General features: G+C 40.9%; 24 non-coding genes across 24 annotated transcripts; 22 read left to right on the plus strand and 2 right to left on the minus strand.

Moving 5' to 3' along the window:
• Window positions 1-101: 101 nt before the first annotated feature.
• TRNAT-AGU (transfer RNA threonine (anticodon AGU)) lies at window positions 102-175 on the plus strand. The gene has a single exon. It is a non-coding gene; the product is annotated as a tRNA-Thr (tRNA).
• A 237-nt stretch (window positions 176-412) lies between these two features.
• TRNAK-UUU (transfer RNA lysine (anticodon UUU)) lies at window positions 413-485 on the minus strand. The gene has a single exon. It is a non-coding gene; the product is annotated as a tRNA-Lys (tRNA).
• A 1,297-nt stretch (window positions 486-1,782) lies between these two features.
• On the plus strand, window positions 1,783-1,856 carry TRNAT-AGU (transfer RNA threonine (anticodon AGU)). Its single transcript has one exon. It is a non-coding gene; the product is annotated as a tRNA-Thr (tRNA).
• A 237-nt stretch (window positions 1,857-2,093) lies between these two features.
• Window positions 2,094-2,166, minus strand: TRNAK-UUU (transfer RNA lysine (anticodon UUU)). The gene has a single exon. It is a non-coding gene; the product is annotated as a tRNA-Lys (tRNA).
• Window positions 2,167-2,623: 457 nt separating this feature from the next.
• Window positions 2,624-2,697, plus strand: TRNAT-AGU (transfer RNA threonine (anticodon AGU)). Its single transcript has one exon. It is a non-coding gene; the product is annotated as a tRNA-Thr (tRNA).
• A 768-nt stretch (window positions 2,698-3,465) lies between these two features.
• Window positions 3,466-3,539, plus strand: TRNAT-AGU (transfer RNA threonine (anticodon AGU)). Its single transcript has one exon. It is a non-coding gene; the product is annotated as a tRNA-Thr (tRNA).
• A 767-nt stretch (window positions 3,540-4,306) lies between these two features.
• On the plus strand, window positions 4,307-4,380 carry TRNAT-AGU (transfer RNA threonine (anticodon AGU)). Its single transcript has one exon. It is a non-coding gene; the product is annotated as a tRNA-Thr (tRNA).
• A 768-nt stretch (window positions 4,381-5,148) lies between these two features.
• Window positions 5,149-5,222, plus strand: TRNAT-AGU (transfer RNA threonine (anticodon AGU)). Its single transcript has one exon. It is a non-coding gene; the product is annotated as a tRNA-Thr (tRNA).
• Window positions 5,223-5,989: 767 nt separating this feature from the next.
• Window positions 5,990-6,063, plus strand: TRNAT-AGU (transfer RNA threonine (anticodon AGU)). The gene has a single exon. It is a non-coding gene; the product is annotated as a tRNA-Thr (tRNA).
• Window positions 6,064-6,830: 767 nt separating this feature from the next.
• Window positions 6,831-6,904, plus strand: TRNAT-AGU (transfer RNA threonine (anticodon AGU)). The gene has a single exon. It is a non-coding gene; the product is annotated as a tRNA-Thr (tRNA).
• A 768-nt stretch (window positions 6,905-7,672) lies between these two features.
• Window positions 7,673-7,746, plus strand: TRNAT-AGU (transfer RNA threonine (anticodon AGU)). Its single transcript has one exon. It is a non-coding gene; the product is annotated as a tRNA-Thr (tRNA).
• A 767-nt stretch (window positions 7,747-8,513) lies between these two features.
• TRNAT-AGU (transfer RNA threonine (anticodon AGU)) lies at window positions 8,514-8,587 on the plus strand. The gene has a single exon. It is a non-coding gene; the product is annotated as a tRNA-Thr (tRNA).
• Window positions 8,588-9,355: 768 nt separating this feature from the next.
• On the plus strand, window positions 9,356-9,429 carry TRNAT-AGU (transfer RNA threonine (anticodon AGU)). Its single transcript has one exon. It is a non-coding gene; the product is annotated as a tRNA-Thr (tRNA).
• A 767-nt stretch (window positions 9,430-10,196) lies between these two features.
• Window positions 10,197-10,270, plus strand: TRNAT-AGU (transfer RNA threonine (anticodon AGU)). The gene has a single exon. It is a non-coding gene; the product is annotated as a tRNA-Thr (tRNA).
• Window positions 10,271-11,037: 767 nt separating this feature from the next.
• Window positions 11,038-11,111, plus strand: TRNAT-AGU (transfer RNA threonine (anticodon AGU)). The gene has a single exon. It is a non-coding gene; the product is annotated as a tRNA-Thr (tRNA).
• A 767-nt stretch (window positions 11,112-11,878) lies between these two features.
• Window positions 11,879-11,952, plus strand: TRNAT-AGU (transfer RNA threonine (anticodon AGU)). Its single transcript has one exon. It is a non-coding gene; the product is annotated as a tRNA-Thr (tRNA).
• Window positions 11,953-12,719: 767 nt separating this feature from the next.
• On the plus strand, window positions 12,720-12,793 carry TRNAT-AGU (transfer RNA threonine (anticodon AGU)). Its single transcript has one exon. It is a non-coding gene; the product is annotated as a tRNA-Thr (tRNA).
• A 1,609-nt stretch (window positions 12,794-14,402) lies between these two features.
• TRNAT-AGU (transfer RNA threonine (anticodon AGU)) lies at window positions 14,403-14,476 on the plus strand. Its single transcript has one exon. It is a non-coding gene; the product is annotated as a tRNA-Thr (tRNA).
• Window positions 14,477-15,243: 767 nt separating this feature from the next.
• On the plus strand, window positions 15,244-15,317 carry TRNAT-AGU (transfer RNA threonine (anticodon AGU)). Its single transcript has one exon. It is a non-coding gene; the product is annotated as a tRNA-Thr (tRNA).
• Window positions 15,318-16,084: 767 nt separating this feature from the next.
• Window positions 16,085-16,158, plus strand: TRNAT-AGU (transfer RNA threonine (anticodon AGU)). Its single transcript has one exon. It is a non-coding gene; the product is annotated as a tRNA-Thr (tRNA).
• Window positions 16,159-16,925: 767 nt separating this feature from the next.
• Window positions 16,926-16,999, plus strand: TRNAT-AGU (transfer RNA threonine (anticodon AGU)). Its single transcript has one exon. It is a non-coding gene; the product is annotated as a tRNA-Thr (tRNA).
• Window positions 17,000-20,287: 3,288 nt separating this feature from the next.
• Window positions 20,288-20,361, plus strand: TRNAT-AGU (transfer RNA threonine (anticodon AGU)). The gene has a single exon. It is a non-coding gene; the product is annotated as a tRNA-Thr (tRNA).
• Window positions 20,362-21,128: 767 nt separating this feature from the next.
• TRNAT-AGU (transfer RNA threonine (anticodon AGU)) lies at window positions 21,129-21,202 on the plus strand. Its single transcript has one exon. It is a non-coding gene; the product is annotated as a tRNA-Thr (tRNA).
• A 767-nt stretch (window positions 21,203-21,969) lies between these two features.
• Window positions 21,970-22,043, plus strand: TRNAT-AGU (transfer RNA threonine (anticodon AGU)). The gene has a single exon. It is a non-coding gene; the product is annotated as a tRNA-Thr (tRNA).
• The last annotated feature ends 2,232 nt before the right edge of the window (window positions 22,044-24,275 follow it).

Genomic DNA, 24,275 nt, shown 5'->3' on the forward strand with positions numbered 1-24,275 from the left:
ATTTTGTAAAGTTATATTGCAACAGAAGCCCAGCCTTAAAAAAAGTGGATTTCACTTCTAAATGATTACATGAGGAAGGAAAGGAGATCAGATGCAAAAGAGGTGCTGTGGCTTAGTTGGTTAAAGCGCCTGTCTAGTAAACAGGAGATCCTGAGTTCGAATCTCAGCAGCGCCTGTCTGCTTTTTTTTCGACCAATCTGTCTCCCCAATATTAAAACTTTGTACAAAGATTGTTATTTCATGCTATTTAGAAGCACAGTCAGGCTTGAAATGTTGGCAAAGCATCCAAGAATTCTGGACTCCACTACCTTAGAGTCATATTGCCCAAGGTTGCGATGCCATCAGAAATAGCACATATTAGAATGAGCAATTCATATTTCCTGCTAAATTTTTTGTAAAAGAAGCAAAGATACGCCTGAACAGGGACTTGAACCCTGGACCCTCAGATTAAAAGTCTGATGCTCTACCGACTGAGCTATCCAGGCACAGGGATCACTGCCCATTTGAAACTTGATTTTCACTCTACAGCACCTCCATACATGGCTACCTCACTGGTCAATAAAGGAAATGAATTACTAGTGCATTACACACATTTTGACACTGGAGACATAACTTTTTTCAGTCATTCCGTATCCAGATATAGAGATTTGCAGCATCTAGGACTTTAATGTTCACCCACTTACGGATTTGAATGTTTTGCCACATTCATGAGTGCAAACTTGCTCCCCAGTAAAGACGAACATGTGCTCCTCAATGCACACACTGGGCAATGCAGTCCACTCTAAATCGACGATTAATGACATGCTCGTTTTGTGCAATGGAGTTTCAGTCAATTGGAAAACATTTTGTAAAGTTATATTGCAACAGAAGCCCAGCCTTAAAAAAAGTGGATTTCACTTCTAAATGATTACATGAGGAAGGACAGGAGATCAGATGCAAAAGAGGTGCTGTGGCTTAGTTGGTTAAAGCGCCTGTCTAGTAAACTGGAGATCATGAGTTCGAATCTCAGCAGCGCCTGTCTGCTTTTTTTTTGACCAATCTGTCTCCCCAATATTAAAACTTTGTACAAAGATTATTTCATGCTATTTAGAAGCACAGTCAGGCTTGAAATGTTGGCAAAGCATCCAAGAATTCTGGACTCCACTACCTTAGAGTCATATTGCCCAAGGTTGCGATGCCATCAGAAATAGCACATATTAGAATGAGCAATTCATATTTCCTGCTAAATTTTTTGTAAAAGAAGCAAAGATACGCCTGAACAGGGACTTGAACCCTGGACCCTCAGATTAAAAGTCTGATGCTCTACTGACTGAGCTATCCAGGCACAGGGATCACTGCCCATTTGAAACGTGATTTTCACTCTACAGCACCTCCATACATGGCTACCTCACTGGTCAATAAAGGAAATGAATTACTAGTGCATTACACACATTTTGACACTGGAGACATAACTTTTTTCAGTCATTCCGTATCCAGATATAGAGATTTGCAGCATCTAGGACTTTAATGTTCACCCACTTACGGATTTGAATGTTTTGCCACATTCATGAGTGCAAAATTGCTCCCCAGTAAAGGCGAACATGTGCTCCCCAATACACACACTGGGCAATGCAGTCCACTCTAAATCAACGATTAATGACATGCTCGTTTTGTGCAATGGAGTTTCAGTCAATTGGAAAACATTTTGTAAAGTTATATTGCAACAGAAGCCCAGCCTTAAAAAAAGTGGATTTCACTTCTAAATGATTACATGAGGAAGGAAAGGAGATCAGATGCAAAAGAGGTGCTGTGGCTTAGTTGGTTAAAGCGCCTGTCTAGTAAACAGGAGATCCTGAGTTCGAATCTCAGCAGCGCCTGTCTGCTTTTTTTTCGACCAATCTGTCTCCCCAATATTAAAACTTTGTACAAAGATTGTTATTTCATGCTATTTAGAAGCACAGTCAGGCTTGAAATGTTGGCAAAGCATCCAAGAATTCTGGACTCCACTACCTTAGAGTCATATTGCCCAAGGTTGCGATGCCATCAGAAATAGCACATATTAGAATGAGCAATTCATATTTCCTGCTAAATTTTTTGTAAAAGAAGCAAAGATACGCCTGAACAGGGACTTGAACCCTGGACCCTCAGATTAAAAGTCTGATGCTCTACCGACTGAGCTATCCAGGCACAGGGATCACTGCCCATTTGAAACTTGATTTTCACTCTACAGCACCTCCATACATGGCTACCTCACTGGTCAATAAAGGAAATGAATTACTAGTGCATTACACACATTTTGACACTGGAGACATAACTTTTTTCAGTCATTCCGTATCCAGATATAGAGATTTGCAGCATCTAGGACTTTAATGTTCACCCACTTACGGATTTGAATGTTTTGCCACATTCATGAGTGCAAACTTGCTCCCCAGTAAAGACGAACATGTGCTCCTCAATGCACACACTGGGCAATGCAGTCCACTCTAAATCGACGATTAATGACATGCTCGTTTTGTGCAATGGAGTTTCAGTCAATTGGAAAACATTTTGAAAAGTTATATTGCAACAGAAGCCCAGCCTTAAAAAAGTGGATTTCACTTCTAAATGATTACATGAGGAAGGAAAGGAGACCAGATGCAAAAAAGGTGCTGTGGCTTAGTTGGTTAAAGCGCCTGTCTAGTAAACAGGAGATCCTGAGTTCGAATCTCAGCAGCGCCTGTCTGCTTTTTTTTCGACCAATCTGTCTCCCCAATATTAAAACTTTGTACAAAGATTGCTGTTTCATGCTATTTAGAAGCACAGTCAGGCTTGAAATGTTGGCAAAGCATCCAAGAACTCTGGACTCCACTACCTTAGAGTCATATTGCCCAAGGTTGCGATGCCATCAGAAATAGCACATATTAGAATGAGCAATTCATATTTCCTGCTTAATTTTTTGTAAAAGAAGCAAAGGTACGCCTGAACAGGGACTTGAACCCTGGACCCTCAGATTAAAAGTCTGATGCTCTACCGACTGAGCTATCCAGGCACAAGGATCACTGCCCATTTGAAACTTGATTTTCACTCTACAGCACCTCCATACATGGCTACCTCACTGGTCAATAAAGGAAATGAATTACTAGGGCATTACACACATTTTGACACTGGAGACATAACTTTTTTCAGTCATTCCGTATCCAGATATAGAGATTTGCAGCATCTAGGACTTTAATGTTCACCCACTTACGGATTTGAATGTTTTGCCACATTCATGAGTGCAAAATTGCTCCCCAGTAAAGGCGAACATGTGCTCCCCAATACACACACTGGGCAATGCAGTCCACTCTAAATCAACGATTAATGACATGCTCGTTTTGTGCAATGGAGTTTCAGTCAATTGGAAAACATTTTGTAAAGTTATATTGCAACAGAAGCCCAGCCTTAAAAAAAGTGGATTTCACTTCTAAATGATTACATGAGGAAGGAAAGGAGATCAGATGCAAAAGAGGTGCTGTGGCTTAGTTGGTTAAAGCGCCTGTCTAGTAAACAGGAGATCCTGAGTTCGAATCTCAGCAGCGCCTGTCTGCTTTTTTTTCGACCAATCTGTCTCCCCAATATTAAAACTTTGTACAAAGATTGTTATTTCATGCTATTTAGAAGCACAGTCAGGCTTGAAATGTTGGCAAAGCATCCAAGAATTCTGGACTCCACTACCTTAGAGTCATATTGCCCAAGGTTGCGATGCCATCAGAAATAGCACATATTAGAATGAGCAATTCATATTTCCTGCTAAATTTTTTGTAAAAGAAGCAAAGATACGCCTGAACAGGGACTTGAACCCTGGACCCTCAGATTAAAAGTCTGATGCTCTACCGACTGAGCTATCCAGGCACAGGGATCACTGCCCATTTGAAACTTGATTTTCACTCTACAGCACCTCCATACATGGCTACCTCACTGGTCAATAAAGGAAATGAATTACTAGTGCATTACACACATTTTGACACTGGAGACATAACTTTTTTCAGTCATTCCGTATCCAGATATAGAGATTTGCAGCATCTAGGACTTTAATGTTCACCCACTTACGGATTTGAATGTTTTGCCACATTCATGAGTGCAAACTTGCTCCCCAGTAAAGACGAACATGTGCTCCTCAATGCACACACTGGGCAATGCAGTCCACTCTAAATCGACGATTAATGACATGCTCGTTTTGTGCAATGGAGTTTCAGTCAATTGGAAAACATTTTGAAAAGTTATATTGCAACAGAAGCCCAGCCTTAAAAAAGTGGATTTCACTTCTAAATGATTACATGAGGAAGGAAAGGAGACCAGATGCAAAAAAGGTGCTGTGGCTTAGTTGGTTAAAGCGCCTGTCTAGTAAACAGGAGATCCTGAGTTCGAATCTCAGCAGCGCCTGTCTGCTTTTTTTTCGACCAATCTGTCTCCCCAATATTAAAACTTTGTACAAAGATTGCTGTTTCATGCTATTTAGAAGCACAGTCAGGCTTGAAATGTTGGCAAAGCATCCAAGAACTCTGGACTCCACTACCTTAGAGTCATATTGCCCAAGGTTGCGATGCCATCAGAAATAGCACATATTAGAATGAGCAATTCATATTTCCTGCTTAATTTTTTGTAAAAGAAGCAAAGGTACGCCTGAACAGGGACTTGAACCCTGGACCCTCAGATTAAAAGTCTGATGCTCTACCGACTGAGCTATCCAGGCACAAGGATCACTGCCCATTTGAAACTTGATTTTCACTCTACAGCACCTCCATACATGGCTACCTCACTGGTCAATAAAGGAAATGAATTACTAGGGCATTACACACATTTTGACACTGGAGACATAACTTTTTTCAGTCATTCCGTATCCAGATATAGAGATTTGCAGCATCTAGGACTTTAATGTTCACCCACTTACGGATTTGAATGTTTTGCCACATTCATGAGTGCAAAATTGCTCCCCAGTAAAGGCGAACATGTGCTCCCCAATACACACACTGGGCAATGCAGTCCACTCTAAATCAACGATTAATGACATGCTCGTTTTGTGCAATGGAGTTTCAGTCAATTGGAAAACATTTTGTAAAGTTATATTGCAACAGAAGCCCAGCCTTAAAAAAAGTGGATTTCACTTCTAAATGATTACATGAGGAAGGAAAGGAGATCAGATGCAAAAGAGGTGCTGTGGCTTAGTTGGTTAAAGCGCCTGTCTAGTAAACAGGAGATCCTGAGTTCGAATCTCAGCAGCGCCTGTCTGCTTTTTTTTCGACCAATCTGTCTCCCCAATATTAAAACTTTGTACAAAGATTGTTATTTCATGCTATTTAGAAGCACAGTCAGGCTTGAAATGTTGGCAAAGCATCCAAGAATTCTGGACTCCACTACCTTAGAGTCATATTGCCCAAGGTTGCGATGCCATCAGAAATAGCACATATTAGAATGAGCAATTCATATTTCCTGCTAAATTTTTTGTAAAAGAAGCAAAGATACGCCTGAACAGGGACTTGAACCCTGGACCCTCAGATTAAAAGTCTGATGCTCTACCGACTGAGCTATCCAGGCACAGGGATCACTGCCCATTTGAAACTTGATTTTCACTCTACAGCACCTCCATACATGGCTACCTCACTGGTCAATAAAGGAAATGAATTACTAGTGCATTACACACATTTTGACACTGGAGACATAACTTTTTTCAGTCATTCCGTATCCAGATATAGAGATTTGCAGCATCTAGGACTTTAATGTTCACCCACTTACGGATTTGAATGTTTTGCCACATTCATGAGTGCAAACTTGCTCCCCAGTAAAGACGAACATGTGCTCCTCAATGCACACACTGGGCAATGCAGTCCACTCTAAATCGACGATTAATGACATGCTCGTTTTGTGCAATGGAGTTTCAGTCAATTGGAAAACATTTTGAAAAGTTATATTGCAACAGAAGCCCAGCCTTAAAAAAGTGGATTTCGCTTCTAAATGATTACATGAGGAAGGAAAGGAGACCAGATGCAAAAAAGGTGCTGTGGCTTAGTTGGTTAAAGCGCCTGTCTAGTAAACAGGAGATCCTGAGTTCGAATCTCAGCAGCGCCTGTCTGCTTTTTTTTCGACCAATCTGTCTCCCCAATATTAAAACTTTGTACAAAGATTGTTATTTCATGCTATTTAGAAGCACAGTCAGGCTTGAAATGTTGGCAAAGCATCCAAGAATTCTGGACTCCACTACCTTAGAGTCATATTGCCCAAGGTTGCGATGCCATCAGAAATAGCACATATTAGAATGAGCAATTCATATTTCCTGCTAAATTTTTTGTAAAAGAAGCAAAGATACGCCTGAACAGGGACTTGAACCCTGGACCCTCAGATTAAAAGTCTGATGCTCTACCGACTGAGCTATCCAGGCACAGGGATCACTGCCCATTTGAAACTTGATTTTCACTCTACAGCACCTCCATACATGGCTACCTCACTGGTCAATAAAGGAAATGAATTACTAGTGCATTACACACATTTTGACACTGGAGACATAACTTTTTTCAGTCATTCCGTATCCAGATATAGAGATTTGCAGCATCTAGGACTTTAATGTTCACCCACTTACGGATTTGAATGTTTTGCCACATTCATGAGTGCAAACTTGCTCCCCAGTAAAGACGAACATGTGCTCCTCAATGCACACACTGGGCAATGCAGTCCACTCTAAATCGACGATTAATGACATGCTCGTTTTGTGCAATGGAGTTTCAGTCAATTGGAAAACATTTTGAAAAGTTATATTGCAACAGAAGCCCAGCCTTAAAAAAGTGGATTTCACTTCTAAATGATTACATGAGGAAGGAAAGGAGACCAGATGCAAAAAAGGTGCTGTGGCTTAGTTGGTTAAAGCGCCTGTCTAGTAAACAGGAGATCCTGAGTTCGAATCTCAGCAGCGCCTGTCTGCTTTTTTTTCGACCAATCTGTCTCCCCAATATTAAAACTTTGTACAAAGATTGCTGTTTCATGCTATTTAGAAGCACAGTCAGGCTTGAAATGTTGGCAAAGCATCCAAGAACTCTGGACTCCACTACCTTAGAGTCATATTGCCCAAGGTTGCGATGCCATCAGAAATAGCACATATTAGAATGAGCAATTCATATTTCCTGCTTAATTTTTTGTAAAAGAAGCAAAGGTACGCCTGAACAGGGACTTGAACCCTGGACCCTCAGATTAAAAGTCTGATGCTCTACCGACTGAGCTATCCAGGCACAAGGATCACTGCCCATTTGAAACTTGATTTTCACTCTACAGCACCTCCATACATGGCTACCTCACTGGTCAATAAAGGAAATGAATTACTAGGGCATTACACACATTTTGACACTGGAGACATAACTTTTTTCAGTCATTCCGTATCCAGATATAGAGATTTGCAGCATCTAGGACTTTAATGTTCACCCACTTACGGATTTGAATGTTTTGCCACATTCATGAGTGCAAAATTGCTCCCCAGTAAAGGCGAACATGTGCTCCCCAATACACACACTGGGCAATGCAGTCCACTCTAAATCAACGATTAATGACATGCTCGTTTTGTGCAATGGAGTTTCAGTCAATTGGAAAACATTTTGTAAAGTTATATTGCAACAGAAGCCCAGCCTTAAAAAAAGTGGATTTCACTTCTAAATGATTACATGAGGAAGGAAAGGAGATCAGATGCAAAAGAGGTGCTGTGGCTTAGTTGGTTAAAGCGCCTGTCTAGTAAACAGGAGATCCTGAGTTCGAATCTCAGCAGCGCCTGTCTGCTTTTTTTTCGACCAATCTGTCTCCCCAATATTAAAACTTTGTACAAAGATTGTTATTTCATGCTATTTAGAAGCACAGTCAGGCTTGAAATGTTGGCAAAGCATCCAAGAATTCTGGACTCCACTACCTTAGAGTCATATTGCCCAAGGTTGCGATGCCATCAGAAATAGCACATATTAGAATGAGCAATTCATATTTCCTGCTAAATTTTTTGTAAAAGAAGCAAAGATACGCCTGAACAGGGACTTGAACCCTGGACCCTCAGATTAAAAGTCTGATGCTCTACCGACTGAGCTATCCAGGCACAGGGATCACAGCCCATTTGAAACTTGATTTTCACTCTACAGCACCTCCATACATGGCTACCTCACTGGTCAATAAAGGAAATGAATTACTAGTGCATTACACACATTTTGACACTGGAGACATAACTTTTTTCAGTCATTCCGTATCCAGATATAGAGATTTGCAGCATCTAGGACTTTAATGTTCACCCACTTACGGATTTGAATGTTTTGCCACATTCATGAGTGCAAACTTGCTCCCCAGTAAAGACGAACATGTGCTCCTCAATGCACACACTGGGCAATGCAGTCCACTCTAAATCGACGATTAATGACATGCTCGTTTTGTGCAATGGAGTTTCAGTCAATTGGAAAACATTTTGAAAAGTTATATTGCAACAGAAGCCCAGCCTTAAAAAAGTGGATTTCACTTCTAAATGATTACATGAGGAAGGAAAGGAGACCAGATGCAAAAAAGGTGCTGTGGCTTAGTTGGTTAAAGCGCCTGTCTAGTAAACAGGAGATCCTGAGTTCGAATCTCAGCAGCGCCTGTCTGCTTTTTTTTCGACCAATCTGTCTCCCCAATATTAAAACTTTGTACAAAGATTGCTGTTTCATGCTATTTAGAAGCACAGTCAGGCTTGAAATGTTGGCAAAGCATCCAAGAACTCTGGACTCCACTACCTTAGAGTCATATTGCCCAAGGTTGCGATGCCATCAGAAATAGCACATATTAGAATGAGCAATTCATATTTCCTGCTTAATTTTTTGTAAAAGAAGCAAAGGTACGCCTGAACAGGGACTTGAACCCTGGACCCTCAGATTAAAAGTCTGATGCTCTACCGACTGAGCTATCCAGGCACAAGGATCACTGCCCATTTGAAACTTGATTTTCACTCTACAGCACCTCCATACATGGCTACCTCACTGGTCAATAAAGGAAATGAATTACTAGGGCATTACACACATTTTGACACTGGAGACATAACTTTTTTCAGTCATTCCGTATCCAGATATAGAGATTTGCAGCATCTAGGACTTTAATGTTCACCCACTTACGGATTTGAATGTTTTGCCACATTCATGAGTGCAAAATTGCTCCCCAGTAAAGGCGAACATGTGCTCCCCAATACACACACTGGGCAATGCAGTCCACTCTAAATCAACGATTAATGACATGCTCGTTTTGTGCAATGGAGTTTCAGTCAATTGGAAAACATTTTGTAAAGTTATATTGCAACAGAAGCCCAGCCTTAAAAAAAGTGGATTTCACTTCTAAATGATTACATGAGGAAGGAAAGGAGATCAGATGCAAAAGAGGTGCTGTGGCTTAGTTGGTTAAAGCGCCTGTCTAGTAAACAGGAGATCCTGAGTTCGAATCTCAGCAGCGCCTGTCTGCTTTTTTTTCGACCAATCTGTCTCCCCAATATTAAAACTTTGTACAAAGATTGTTATTTCATGCTATTTAGAAGCACAGTCAGGCTTGAAATGTTGGCAAAGCATCCAAGAATTCTGGACTCCACTACCTTAGAGTCATATTGCCCAAGGTTGCGATGCCATCAGAAATAGCACATATTAGAATGAGCAATTCATATTTCCTGCTAAATTTTTTGTAAAAGAAGCAAAGATACGCCTGAACAGGGACTTGAACCCTGGACCCTCAGATTAAAAGTCTGATGCTCTACCGACTGAGCTATCCAGGCACAGGGATCACTGCCCATTTGAAACTTGATTTTCACTCTACAGCACCTCCATACATGGCTACCTCACTGGTCAATAAAGGAAATGAATTACTAGTGCATTACACACATTTTGACACTGGAGACATAACTTTTTTCAGTCATTCCGTATCCAGATATAGAGATTTGCAGCATCTAGGACTTTAATGTTCACCCACTTACGGATTTGAATGTTTTGCCACATTCATGAGTGCAAACTTGCTCCCCAGTAAAGACGAACATGTGCTCCTCAATGCACACACTGGGCAATGCAGTCCACTCTAAATCGACGATTAATGACATGCTCGTTTTGTGCAATGGAGTTTCAGTCAATTGGAAAACATTTTGAAAAGTTATATTGCAACAGAAGCCCAGCCTTAAAAAAGTGGATTTCGCTTCTAAATGATTACATGAGGAAGGAAAGGAGACCAGATGCAAAAAAGGTGCTGTGGCTTAGTTGGTTAAAGCGCCTGTCTAGTAAACAGGAGATCCTGAGTTCGAATCTCAGCAGCGCCTGTCTGCTTTTTTTTCGACCAATCTGTCTCCCCAATATTAAAACTTTGTACAAAGATTGCTGTTTCATGCTATTTAGAAGCACAGTCAGGCTTGAAATGTTGGCAAAGCATCCAAGAACTCTGGACTCCACTACCTTAGAGTCATATTGCCCAAGGTTGCGATGCCATCAGAAATAGCACATATTAGAATGAGCAATTCATATTTCCTGCTTAATTTTTTGTAAAAGAAGCAAAGGTACGCCTGAACAGGGACTTGAACCCTGGACCCTCAGATTAAAAGTCTGATGCTCTACCGACTGAGCTATCCAGGCACAAGGATCACTGCCCATTTGAAACTTGATTTTCACTCTACAGCACCTCCATACATGGCTACCTCACTGGTCAATAAAGGAAATGAATTACTAGGCCATTACACACATTTTGACACTGGAGACATAACTTTTTTCAGTCATTCCGTATCCTGATATAGAGATTTGCAGCATCTAGGACTTTAATGTTCACCCACTTACGGATTTGAATGTTTTGCCACATTCATGAGTGCAAACTTGCTCCCCAGTAAAGACGAACATGTGCTCCTCAATGCACACACTGGGCAATGCAGTCCACTCTAAATCGACGATTAATGACATGCTCGTTTTGTGCAATGGAGTTTCAGTCAATTGGAAAACATTTTGAAAAGTTATATTGCAACAGAAGCCCAGCCTTAAAAAAGTGGATTTCACTTCTAAATGACTACATGAGGAAGGAAAGGAGACCAGATGCAAAAAAGGTGCTGTGGCTTAGTTGGTTAAAGCGCCTGTCTAGTAAACAGGAGATCCTGAGTTCGAATCTCAGCAGCGCCTGTCTGCTTTTTTTTCGACCAATCTGTCTCCCCAATATTAAAACTTTGTACAAAGATTGCTGTTTCATGCTATTTAGAAGCACAGTCAGGCTTGAAATGTTGGCAAAGCATCCAAGAATTCTGGACTCCACTACCTTAGAGTCATATTGCCCAAGGTTGCGATGCCATCAGAAATAGCACATATTAGAATGAGCAATTCATATTTCCTGCTAAATTTTTTGTAAAAGAAGCAAAGATACGCCTGAACAGGGACTTGAACCCTGGACCCTCAGATTAAAAGTCTGATGCTCTACCGACTGAGCTATCCAGGCACAGGGATCACTGCCCATTTGAAACTTGATTTTCACTCTACAGCACCTCCATACATGGCTACCTCACTGGTCAATAAAGGAAATGAATTACTAGTGCATTACACACATTTTGACACTGGAGACATAACTTTTTTCAGTCATTCCGTATCCAGATATAGAGATTTGCAGCATCTAGGACTTTAATGTTCACCCACTTACGGATTTGAATGTTTTGCCACATTCATGAGTGCAAACTTGCTCCCCAGTAAAGACGAACATGTGCTCCTCAATGCACACACTGGGCAATGCAGTCCACTCTAAATCGACGATTAATGACATGCTCGTTTTGTGCAATGGAGTTTCAGTCAATTGGAAAACATTTTGAAAAGTTATATTGCAACAGAAGCCCAGCCTTAAAAAAGTGGATTTCACTTCTAAATGATTACATGAGGAAGGAAAGGAGACCAGATGCAAAAAAGGTGCTGTGGCTTAGTTGGTTAAAGCGCCTGTCTAGTAAACAGGAGATCCTGAGTTCGAATCTCAGCAGCGCCTGTCTGCTTTTTTTTCGACCAATCTGTCTCCCCAATATTAAAACTTTGTACAAAGATTGCTGTTTCATGCTATTTAGAAGCACAGTCAGGCTTGAAATGTTGGCAAAGCATCCAAGAACTCTGGACTCCACTACCTTAGAGTCATATTGCCCAAGGTTGCGATGCCATCAGAAATAGCACATATTAGAATGAGCAATTCATATTTCCTGCTTAATTTTTTGTAAAAGAAGCAAAGGTACGCCTGAACAGGGACTTGAACCCTGGACCCTCAGATTAAAAGTCTGATGCTCTACCGACTGAGCTATCCAGGCACAAGGATCACTGCCCATTTGAAACTTGATTTTCACTCTACAGCACCTCCATACATGGCTACCTCACTGGTCAATAAAGGAAATGAATTACTAGTGCATTACACACATTTTGACACTGGAGACATAACTTTTTTCAGTCATTCCGTATCCAGATATAGAGATTTGCAGCATCTAGGACTTTAATGTTCACCCACTAACGGATTTGAATGTTTTGCCACATTCATGAGTGCAAACTTGCTCCCCAGTAAAGACGAACATGTGCTCCTCAATGCACACACTGGGCAATGCAGTCCACTCTAAATCGACGATTAATGACATGCTCGTTTTGTGCAATGGAGTTTCAGTCAATTGGAAAACATTTTGAAAAGTTATATTGCAACAGAAGCCCAGCCTTAAAAAAGTGGATTTCACTTCTAAATGATTACATGAGGAAGGAAAGGAGACCAGATGCAAAAAAGGTGCTGTGGCTTAGTTGGTTAAAGCGCCTGTCTAGTAAACAGGAGATCCTGAGTTCGAATCTCAGCAGCGCCTGTCTGCTTTTTTTTCGACCAATCTGTCTCCCCAATATTAAAACTTTGTACAAAGATTGCTATTTCATGCTATTTAGAAGCACAGTCAGGCTTGAAATGTTGGCAAAGCATCCAAGAACTCTGGACTCCACTACCTTAGAATCATATTGCCCAAGGTTGCGATGCCATCAGAAATAGCACATATTAGAATGAGCAATTCATATTTCCTGCTTAATTTTTTGTAAAAGAAGCAAAGGTACGCCTGAACAGGGACTTGAACCCTGGACCCTCAGATTAAAAGTCTGATGCTCTACCGACTGAGCTATCCAGGCACAAGGATCACTGCCCATTTGAAACTTGATTTTCACTCTACAGCACCTCCATACATGGCTACCTCACTGGTCAATAAAGGAAATGAATTACTAGTGCATTCCACACATTTTGACACTGGAGACATAACTTTTTTCAGTCATTCCGTATCCAGATATAGAGATTTGCAGCATCTAGGACTTTAATGTTCACCCACTTACGGATTTGAATGTTTTGCCACATTCATGAGTGCAAAATTGCTCCCCAGTAAAGGCGAACATGTGCTCCTCAATACTCACACTGGGCAATGAAGTCCACTCTAAATCAACGATTAATGACATGCTCGTTTTGTGCATTGGAGTTTCAGTCAATTGGAAAACATTTTGTAAAGTTATATTGCAACAGAAGCCCAGCCTTAAAAAAAGTGGATTTCACTTCTAAATGATTACATGAGGAAGGACAGGAGATCAGATGCCAAAGAGGTTTTGTGGCTTAGTTGGTTAAAGCGCCTGCCTAGTAAACTGGAGATCCTGAGTTTGAATCTCAGCAGCGCCTGTCTGCTTTTTTTTCGACCAATCTGTCTCCCCAATATTAAAACTTTGTACAAAGATTGTTATTTCATGCTATTTAGAAGCACAGTCAGGCCTGAAATGTTGGCAAAGCATCCAAGAATTCTGGACTTCACTACCTTAGAGTCATATTGCCCAAGGTTGCGATGCCATCAGAAATAGCACATATTAGAATGAGCAATTCATATTTCCTGCTAAATTTTTTGTAAAAGAAGCAAAGATACGCCTGAACAGGGACTTGAACCCTGGACCCTCAGATTAAAAGTCTGATGCTCTACCGACTGAGCTATCCAGGCACAGGGATCACTGCCCATTTGAAACTTGATTTTCACTCTACAGCACCTCCATACATGGCTACCTCACTGGTCAATAAAGGAAATGAATTACTAGTGCATTACACACATTTTGACACTGGAGACATAACTTTTTTCAGTCATTACGTATCCAGATATAGAGATTTGCAGCATCTAGGACTTTAATGTTCACCCACTTACGGATTTGAATGTTTTGCCACATTCATGAGTGCAAACTTGCTCCCCAGTAAAGACGAACATGTGCTCCTCAATGCACACACTGGGCAATGCAGTCCACTCTAAATCGACGATTAATGACATGCTCGTTTTGTGCAATGGAGTTTCAGTCAATTGGAAAACATTTTGAAAAGTTATATTGCAACAGAAGCCCAGCCTTAAAAAAGTGGATTTCGCTTCTAAATGATTACATGAGGAAGGAAAGGAGACCAGATGCAAAAAAGGTGCTGTGGCTTAGTTGGTTAAAGCGCCTGTCTAGTAAACAGGAGATCCTGAGTTCGAATCTCAGCAGCGCCTGTCTGCTTTTTTTTCGACCAATCTGTCTCCCCAATATTAAAACTTTGTACAAAGATTGCTGTTTCATGCTATTTAGAAGCACAGTCAGGCTTGAAATGTTGGCAAAGCATCCAAGAACTCTGGACTCCACTACCTTAGAGTCATATTGCCCAAGGTTGCGATGCCATCAGAAATAGCACATATTAGAATGAGCAATTCATATTTCCTGCTTAATTTTTTGTAAAAGAAGCAAAGGTACGCCTGAACAGGGACTTGAACCCTGGACCCTCAGATTAAAAGTCTGATGCTCTACCGACTGAGCTATCCAGGCACAAGGATCACTGCCCATTTGAAACTTGATTTTCACTCTACAGCACCTCCATACATGGCTACCTCACTGGTCAATAAAGGAAATGAATTACTAGGCCATTACACACATTTTGACACTGGAGACATAACTTTTTTCAGTCATTCCGTATCCAGATATAGAGATTTGCAGCATCTAGGACTTTAATGTTCACCCACTTACGGATTTGAATGTTTTGCCACATTCATGAGTGCAAACTTGCTCCCCAGTAAAGACGAACATGTGCTCCTCAATGCACACACTGGGCAATGCAGTCCACTCTAAATCGACGATTAATGACATGCTCGTTTTGTGCAATGGAGTTTCAGTCAATTGGAAAACATTTTGAAAAGTTATATTGCAACAGAAGCCCAGCCTTAAAAAAGTGGATTTCACTTCTAAATGACTACATGAGGAAGGAAAGGAGACCAGATGCAAAAAAGGTGCTGTGGCTTAGTTGGTTAAAGCGCCTGTCTAGTAAACAGGAGATCCTGAGTTCGAATCTCAGCAGCGCCTGTCTGCTTTTTTTTCGACCAATCTGTCTCCCCAATATTAAAACTTTGTACAAAGATTGCTGTTTCATGCTATTTAGAAGCACAGTCAGGCTTGAAATGTTGGCAAAGCATCCAAGAATTCTGGACTCCACTACCTTAGAGTCATATTGCCCAAGGTTGCGATGCCATCAGAAATAGCACATATTAGAATGAGCAATTCATATTTCCTGCTAAATTTTTTGTAAAAGAAGCAAAGATACGCCTGAACAGGGACTTGAACCCTGGACCCTCAGATTAAAAGTCTGATGCTCTACCGACTGAGCTATCCAGGCACAGGGATCACTGCCCATTTGAAACTTGATTTTCACTCTACAGCACCTCCATACATGGCTACCTCACTGGTCAATAAAGGAAATGAATTACTAGTGCATTACACACATTTTGACACTGGAGACATAACTTTTTTCAGTCATTCCGTATCCAGATATAGAGATTTGCAGCATCTAGGACTTTAATGTTCACCCACTTACGGATTTGAATGTTTTGCCACATTCATGAGTGCAAACTTGCTCCCCAGTAAAGACGAACATGTGCTCCTCAATGCACACACTGGGCAATGCAGTCCACTCTAAATCGACGATTAATGACATGCTCGTTTTGTGCAATGGAGTTTCAGTCAATTGGAAAACATTTTGAAAAGTTATATTGCAACAGAAGCCCAGCCTTAAAAAAGTGGATTTCACTTCTAAATGATTACATGAGGAAGGAAAGGAGACCAGATGCAAAAAAGGTGCTGTGGCTTAGTTGGTTAAAGCGCCTGTCTAGTAAACAGGAGATCCTGAGTTCGAATCTCAGCAGCGCCTGTCTGCTTTTTTTTCGACCAATCTGTCTCCCCAATATTAAAACTTTGTACAAAGATTGCTGTTTCATGCTATTTAGAAGCACAGTCAGGCTTGAAATGTTGGCAAAGCATCCAAGAACTCTGGACTCCACTACCTTAGAGTCATATTGCCCAAGGTTGCGATGCCATCAGAAATAGCACATATTAGAATGAGCAATTCATATTTCCTGCTTAATTTTTTGTAAAAGAAGCAAAGGTACGCCTGAACAGGGACTTGAACCCTGGACCCTCAGATTAAAAGTCTGATGCTCTACCGACTGAGCTATCCAGGCACAAGGATCACTGCCCATTTGAAACTTGATTTTCACTCTACAGCACCTCCATACATGGCTACCTCACTGGTCAATAAAGGAAATGAATTACTAGTGCATTACACACATTTTGACACTGGAGACATAACTTTTTTCAGTCATTCCGTATCCAGATATAGAGATTTGCAGCATCTAGGACTTTAATGTTCACCCACTAACGGATTTGAATGTTTTGCCACATTCATGAGTGCAAACTTGCTCCCCAGTAAAGACGAACATGTGCTCCTCAATGCACACACTGGGCAATGCAGTCCACTCTAAATCGACGATTAATGACATGCTCGTTTTGTGCAATGGAGTTTCAGTCAATTGGAAAACATTTTGAAAAGTTATATTGCAACAGAAGCCCAGCCTTAAAAAAGTGGATTTCACTTCTAAATGATTACATGAGGAAGGAAAGGAGACCAGATGCAAAAAAGGTGCTGTGGCTTAGTTGGTTAAAGCGCCTGTCTAGTAAACAGGAGATCCTGAGTTCGAATCTCAGCAGCGCCTGTCTGCTTTTTTTTCGACCAATCTGTCTCCCCAATATTAAAACTTTGTACAAAGATTGCTATTTCATGCTATTTAGAAGCACAGTCAGGCTTGAAATGTTGGCAAAGCATCCAAGAACTCTGGACTCCACTACCTTAGAATCATATTGCCCAAGGTTGCGATGCCATCAGAAATAGCACATATTAGAATGAGCAATTCATATTTCCTGCTTAATTTTTTGTAAAAGAAGCAAAGGTACGCCTGAACAGGGACTTGAACCCTGGACCCTCAGATTAAAAGTCTGATGCTCTACCGACTGAGCTATCCAGGCACAAGGATCACTGCCCATTTGAAACTTGATTTTCACTCTACAGCACCTCCATACATGGCTACCTCACTGGTCAATAAAGGAAATGAATTACTAGTGCATTACACACATTTTGACACTGGAGACATAACTTTTTTCAGTCATTCCGTATCCAGATATAGAGATTTGCAGCATCTAGGACTTTAATGTTCACCCACTTACGGATTTGAATGTTTTGCCACATTCATGAGTGCAAAATTGCTCCCCAGTAAAGGCGAACATGTGCTCCTCAATACACACACTGGGCAATGAAGTCCACTCTAAATCAACGATTAATGACATGCTCGTTTTGTGCATTGGAGTTTCAGTCAATTGGAAAACATTTTGTAAAGTTATATTGCAACAGAAGCCCAGCCTTAAAAAAAGTGGATTTCACTTCTAAATGATTACATGAGGAAGGACAGGAGATCAGATGCCAAAGAGGTTTTGTGGCTTAGTTGGTTAAAGCGCCTGTCTAGTAAACTGGAGATCCTGAGTTTGAATCTCAGCAGCGCCTGTCTGCTTTTTTTTCGACCAATCTGTCTCCCCAATATTAAAACTTTGTACAAAGATTGTTATTTCATGCTATTTAGAAGCACAGTCAGGCTTGAAATGTTGGCAAAGCATCCAAGAATTCTGGACTTCACTACCTTAGAGTCATATTGCCCAAGGTTGCGATGCCATCAGAAATAGCACATATTAGAATGAGCAATTCATATTTCCTGCTAAATTTTTTGTAAAAGAAGCAAAGATACGCCTGAACAGGGACTTGAACCCTGGACCCTCAGATTAAAAGTCTGATGCTCTACCGACTGAGCTATCCAGGCACAGGGATCACTGCCCATTTGAAACTTGATTTTCACTCTACAGCACCTCCATACATGGCTACCTCACTGGTCAATAAAGGAAATGAATTACTAGTGCATTACACACATTTTGACACTGGAGACATAACTTTTTTCAGTCATTACGTATCCAGATATAGAGATTTGCAGCATCTAGGACTTTAATGTTCACCCACTTACGGATTTGAATGTTTTGCCACATTCATGAGTGCAAACTTGCTCCCCAGTAAAGACGAACATGTGCTCCTCAATGCACACACTGGGCAATGCAGTCCACTCTAAATCGACGATTAATGACATGCTCGTTTTGTGCAATGGAGTTTCAGTCAATTGGAAAACATTTTGAAAAGTTATATTGCAACAGAAGTCCAGCCTTAAAAAAGTGGATTTCACTTCTAAATGATTACATGAGGAAGGAAAGGAGACCAGATGCAAAAAAGGTGCTGTGGCTTAGTTGGTTAAAGCGCCTGTCTAGTAAACAGGAGATCCTGAGTTTGAATCTCAGCAGCGCCTGTCTGCTTTTTTTCGACCAATCTGTCTCCCCAATATTAAAACTTTGTACAAAGATTGCTATTTCATGCTATTTAGAAGCACAGTCAGGCTTGATATGTTGGCAAAGCATCCAAGAACTCTGGACTCCACTACCTTAGAGTCATATTGCCCAAGGTTGCGATGCCATCAGAAATAGCACATATTAGAATGAGCAATTCATATTTCCTGCTTAATTTTTTGTAAAAGAAGCAAAGGTACGCCTGAACAGGGACTTGAACCCTGGACCCTCAGATTAAAAGTCTGATGCTCTACCGACTGAGCTATCCAGGCACAAGGATCACTGCCCATTTGAAACTTGATTTTCACTCTACAGCACCTCCATACATGGCTACCTCACTGGTCAATAAAGGAAATGAATTACTAGTGCATTACACACATTTTGACACTGGAGACATAACTTTTTTCAGTCATTCCGTATCCAGATATAGAGATTTGCAGCATCTAGGACTTTAATGTTCACCCACTTACGGATTTGAATGTTTTGCCACATTCATGAGTGCAAAATTGCTCCCCAGTAAAGGCGAACATGTGCTCCTCAATACACACACTGGGCAATGCAGTCCACTCTAAGTCAACGATTAATGACATGCTCGTTTTGTGCAATGGAGTTTCAGTCAATTGGAAAACATTTTGTAAAGTTATATTGCAACAGAAGCCCAGCCTTAAAAAAAGTGGATTTCACTTCTAAATGATTACATGAGGAAGGACAGGAGATCAGATGCAAAAGAGGTGCTGTGGCTTAGTTGGTTAAAGCGCCTGTCTAGTAAACTGGAGATCCTGAGTTCGAATCTCAGCAGCGCCTGTCTGCTTTTTTTTTGACCAATCTGTCTCCCCAATATTAAAACTTTGTACAAAGATTATTTCATGCTATTTAGAAGCACAGTCAGGCTTGAAATGTTGGCAAAGCATCCAAGAATTCTGGACTCCACTACCTTAGAGTCATATTGCCCAAGGTTGCGATGCCATCAGAAATAGCACATATTAGAATGAGCAATTCATATTTCCTGCTAAATTTTTTGTAAAAGAAGCAAAGATACGCCTGAACAGGGACTTGAACCCTGGACCCTCAGATTAAAAGTCTGATGCTCTACCGACTGAGCTATCCAGGCACAGGGATCACTGCCTATTTGAAACTTGATTTTCACTCTACAGCACCTCCATACATGGCTACCTCACTGGTCAATAAAGGAAATGAATTACTAGTGCATTACACACATTTTGACACTGGAGACATAACTTTTTTCAGTCATTCCGTATCCAGATATAGAGATTTGCAGCATCTAGGACTTTAATGTTCACCCACTAACGGATTTGAATGTTTTGCCACATTCATGAGTGCAAACTTGCTCCCCAGTAAAGACGAACATGTGCTCCTCAATGCACACACTGGGCAATGCAGTCCACTCTAAATCGACGATTAATGACATGCTCGTTTTGTGCAATGGAGTTTCAGTCAATTGGAAAACATTTTGAAAAGTTATATTGCAACAGAAGCCCAGCCTTAAAAAAGTGGATTTCACTTCTAAATGATTACATGAGGAAGGAAAGGAGACCAGATGCAAAAAGGGTGCTGTGGCTTAGTTGGTTAAAGCGCCTGTCTAGTAAACAGGAGATCCTGAGTTCGAATCTCAGCAGCGCCTGTCTGCTTTTTTTTCGACCAATCTGTCTCCCCAATATTAAAACTTTGTACAAAGATTGTTATTTCATGCTATTTAGAAGCACAGTCAGGCTTGAAATGTTGGCAAAGCATCCAAGAATTCTGGACTCCACTACCTTAGAATCATATTGCCCAAGGTTGCGATGCCATCAGAAATAGCACATATTAGAATGAGCAATTCATATTTCCTGCTAAATTTTTTGTAAAAGAAGCAAAGATACGCCTGAACAGGGACTTGAACCCTGGACCCTCAGATTAAAAGTCTGATGCTCTACCGACTGAGCTATCCAGGCACAGGGATCACTGCCTATTTGAAACTTGATTTTCACTCTACAGCACCTCCATACATGGCTACCTCACTGGTCAATAAAGGAAATGAATTACTAGTGCATTACACACATTTTGACACTGGAGACATAACTTTTTTCAGTCATTCCGTATCCAGATATAGAGATTTGCAGCATCTAGGACTTTAATGTTCACCCACTTACGGATTTGAATGTTTTGCCACATTCATGAGTGCAAACTTGCTCCCCAGTAAAGACGAACATGTGCTCCTCAATGCACACACTGGGCAATGCAGTCCACTCTAAATCGACGATTAATGACATGCTCGTTTTGTGCAATGGAGTTTCAGTCAATTGGAAAACATTTTGAAAAGTTATATTGCAACAGAAGCCCAGCCTTAAAAAAGTGGATTTCACTTCTAAATGATTACATGAGGAAGGAAAGGAGACCAGATGCAAAAAGGGTGCTGTGGCTTAGTTGGTTAAAGCGCCTGTCTAGTAAACAGGAGATCCTGAGTTCGAATCTCAGCAGCGCCTGTCTGCTTTTTTTTCGACCAATCTGTCTCCCCAATATTAAAACTTTGTACAAAGATTGCTATTTCATGCTATTTAGAAGCACAGTGAGGCTTGAAATGTTGGCAAAGCATCCAAGAACTCTGGACTCCACTACCTTAGAGTCATATTGCCCAAGGTTGCGATGCCATCAGAAATAGCACATATTAGAATGAGCAATTCATATTTCCTGCTTAATTTTTTGTAAAAGAAGCAAAGGTACGCCTGAACAGGGACTTGAACCCTGGACCCTCAGATTAAAAGTCTGATGCTCTACCGACTGAGCTATCCAGGTACAGGGATCACTGCCCATTTGAAACTTGATTTTCACTCTACAGCACCTCCATACATGGCTACCTCACTGGTCAATAAAGGAAATGAATTACTAGTGCATTACACACATTTTGACACTGGAGACATAACTTTTTTCAGTCATTCCGTATCCAGATATAGAGATTTGCAGCATCTAGGACTTTAATGTTCACCCACTTACGGATTTGAATGTTTTGCCACATTCATGAGTGCAAACTTGCTCCCCAGTAAAGACGAACATGTGCTCCTCAATGCACACACTGGGCAATGCAGTCCACTCTAAATCGACGATTAATGACATGCTCGTTTTGTGCAATGGAGTTTCAGTCAATTGGAAAACATTTTGAAAAGTTATATTGCAACAGAAGCCCAGCCTTAAAAAAGTGGATTTCACTTCTGATTGATTACATGAGGAAGGAAAGGAGACCAGATGCAAAAAAGGTGCTGTGGCTTAGTTGGTTAAAGCGCCTGTCTAGTAAACAGGAGATCCTGAGTTCGAATCTCAGCAGCGCCTGTCTGCTTTTTTTTCGACCAATCTGTCTCCCCAATATTAAAACTTTGTACAAAGACTGCTATTTCATGCTATTTAGAAGCACAGTCAGGCTTGAAATGTTGGCAAAGCATCCAAGAACTCTGGACTCCACTACCTTAGAGTCATATTGCCCAAGGTTGCGATGCCATCAGAAACAGCACATATTAGAATGAGCAATTCATATTTCCTGCTTAATTTTTTGTAAAAGAAGCAAAGGTACGCCTGAGCAGGGACTTGAACCCTGGACCCTCAGATTAAAAGTCTGATGCTCTACCGACTGAGCTATCCAGGCACAGGGATCACTGCCCATTTGAAACTTGATTTTCACTCTACAGCACCTCCATACATGGCTACCTCACTGGTCAATAAAGGAAATGAATTACTAGTGCATTACACACATTTTGACACTGGAGACATAACTTTTTTCAGTCATTCCGTATCCAGATATAGAGATTTGCAGCATCTAGGACTTTAATGTTCACCCACTTACGGATTTGAATGTTTTGCCACATTCATGAGTGCAAACTTGCTCCCCAGTAAAGACGAACATGTGCTCCTCAATGCACACACTGGGCAATGCAGTCCACTCTAAATCGACGATTAATGACATGCTCGTTTTGTGCAATGGAGTTTCAGTCAATTGGAAAACATTTTGAAAAGTTATATTGCAACAGAAGCCCAGCCTTAAAAAAGTGGATTTCACTTCTAAATGATTACATGAGGAAGGAAAGGAGACCAGATGCAAAAAAGGTGCTGTGGCTTAGTTGGTTAAAGCGCCTGTCTAGTAAACAGGAGATCCTGAGTTTGAATCTCAGCAGCGCCTGTCTGCTTTTTTTTCGACCAATCTGTCTCCCCAATATTAAAACTTTGTACAAAGATTGCTGTTTCATGCTATTTAGAAGCACAGTCAGGCTTGAAATGTTGGCAAAGCATCCAAGAACTCTGGACTCCACTACCTTAGAGTCATATTGCCCAAGGTTGCGATGCCATCAGAAATAGCACATATTAGAATGAGCAATTCATATTTCCTGCTTAATTTTTTGTAAAAGAAGCAAAGGTACGCCTGAACAGGGACTTGAACCCTGGACCCTCAGATTAAAAGTCTGATGCCCTACCGACTGAGCTATCCAGGCAGATGGATCACTGCCATTTGAAACTTGATTTTCACTCTACAGCACCTCCATACATGGCTACCTCACTGGTCAATAAAGGAAATGAATTACTAGTGCATTACACACATTTTGACACTGGAGACATAACTTTTTTCAGTCATTCCGTATCCAGATATAGAGATTTGCAGCATCTAGGACTTTAATGTTCACCCACTTACGGATTTGAATGTTTTGCCACATTAATGAGTGCAAACTTGCTCCCCAGTAAAGACGAACATGTGCTCCTCAATGCACACACTGGGCAATGCAGTCCACTCTAAATCGACGATTAATGACATGCTCGTTTTGTGCAATGGAGTTTCAGTCAATTGGAAAACATTTTGAAAAGTTATATTGCAACAGAAGTCCAGCCTTTAAAAAGTGGATTTCACTTCTAAATGATTACATGAGGAAGGAAAGGAGACCAGATGCAAAAAAGGTGCTGTGGCTTAGTTGCTTAAAGCGCCTGTCTAGTAAACAGGAGATCCTGAGTTCGAATCTCAGCAGCGCCTGTCTGCTTTTTTTCGACCAATCTGTCTCCCCAATATTAAAACTTTGTACAAAGATTGCTATTTCATGCTATTTAGAAGCACAGTCAGGCTTGATATGTTGGCAAAGCATCCAAGAACTCTGGACTCCACTACCTTAGAGTCATATTGCCCAAGGTTGCGATGCCATCAGAAATAGCACATATTAGAATGAGCAATTCATATTTCCTGCTTAATTTTTTGTAAAAGAAGCAAAGGTACGCCTGAACAGGGACTTGAACCCTGGACCCTCAGATTAAAAGTCTGATGCTCTACCGACTGAGCTATCCAGGCACAGGGATCACTGCCCATTTGAAACTTGATTTTCACTCTACAGCACCTCCATACATGGCTACCTCACTGGTCAATAAAGGAAATGAATTACTAGTGCATTACACACATTTTGACACTGGAGACATAACTTTTTTCAGTCATTCCGTATCCAGATATAGAGATTTGCAGCATCTAGGACTTTAATGTTCACCCACTTACGGATTTGAATGTTTTGCCACATTCATGAGTGCAAACTTGCTCCC

Source organism: Ambystoma mexicanum, unplaced genomic scaffold (genome assembly GCF_040938575.1).
Source record: "Ambystoma mexicanum isolate Mex_15411 unplaced genomic scaffold, UKY_AmexF1_1 Mex_scaf1, whole genome shotgun sequence".
Lineage (NCBI taxonomy): Eukaryota > Metazoa > Chordata > Amphibia > Caudata > Ambystomatidae > Ambystoma > Ambystoma mexicanum.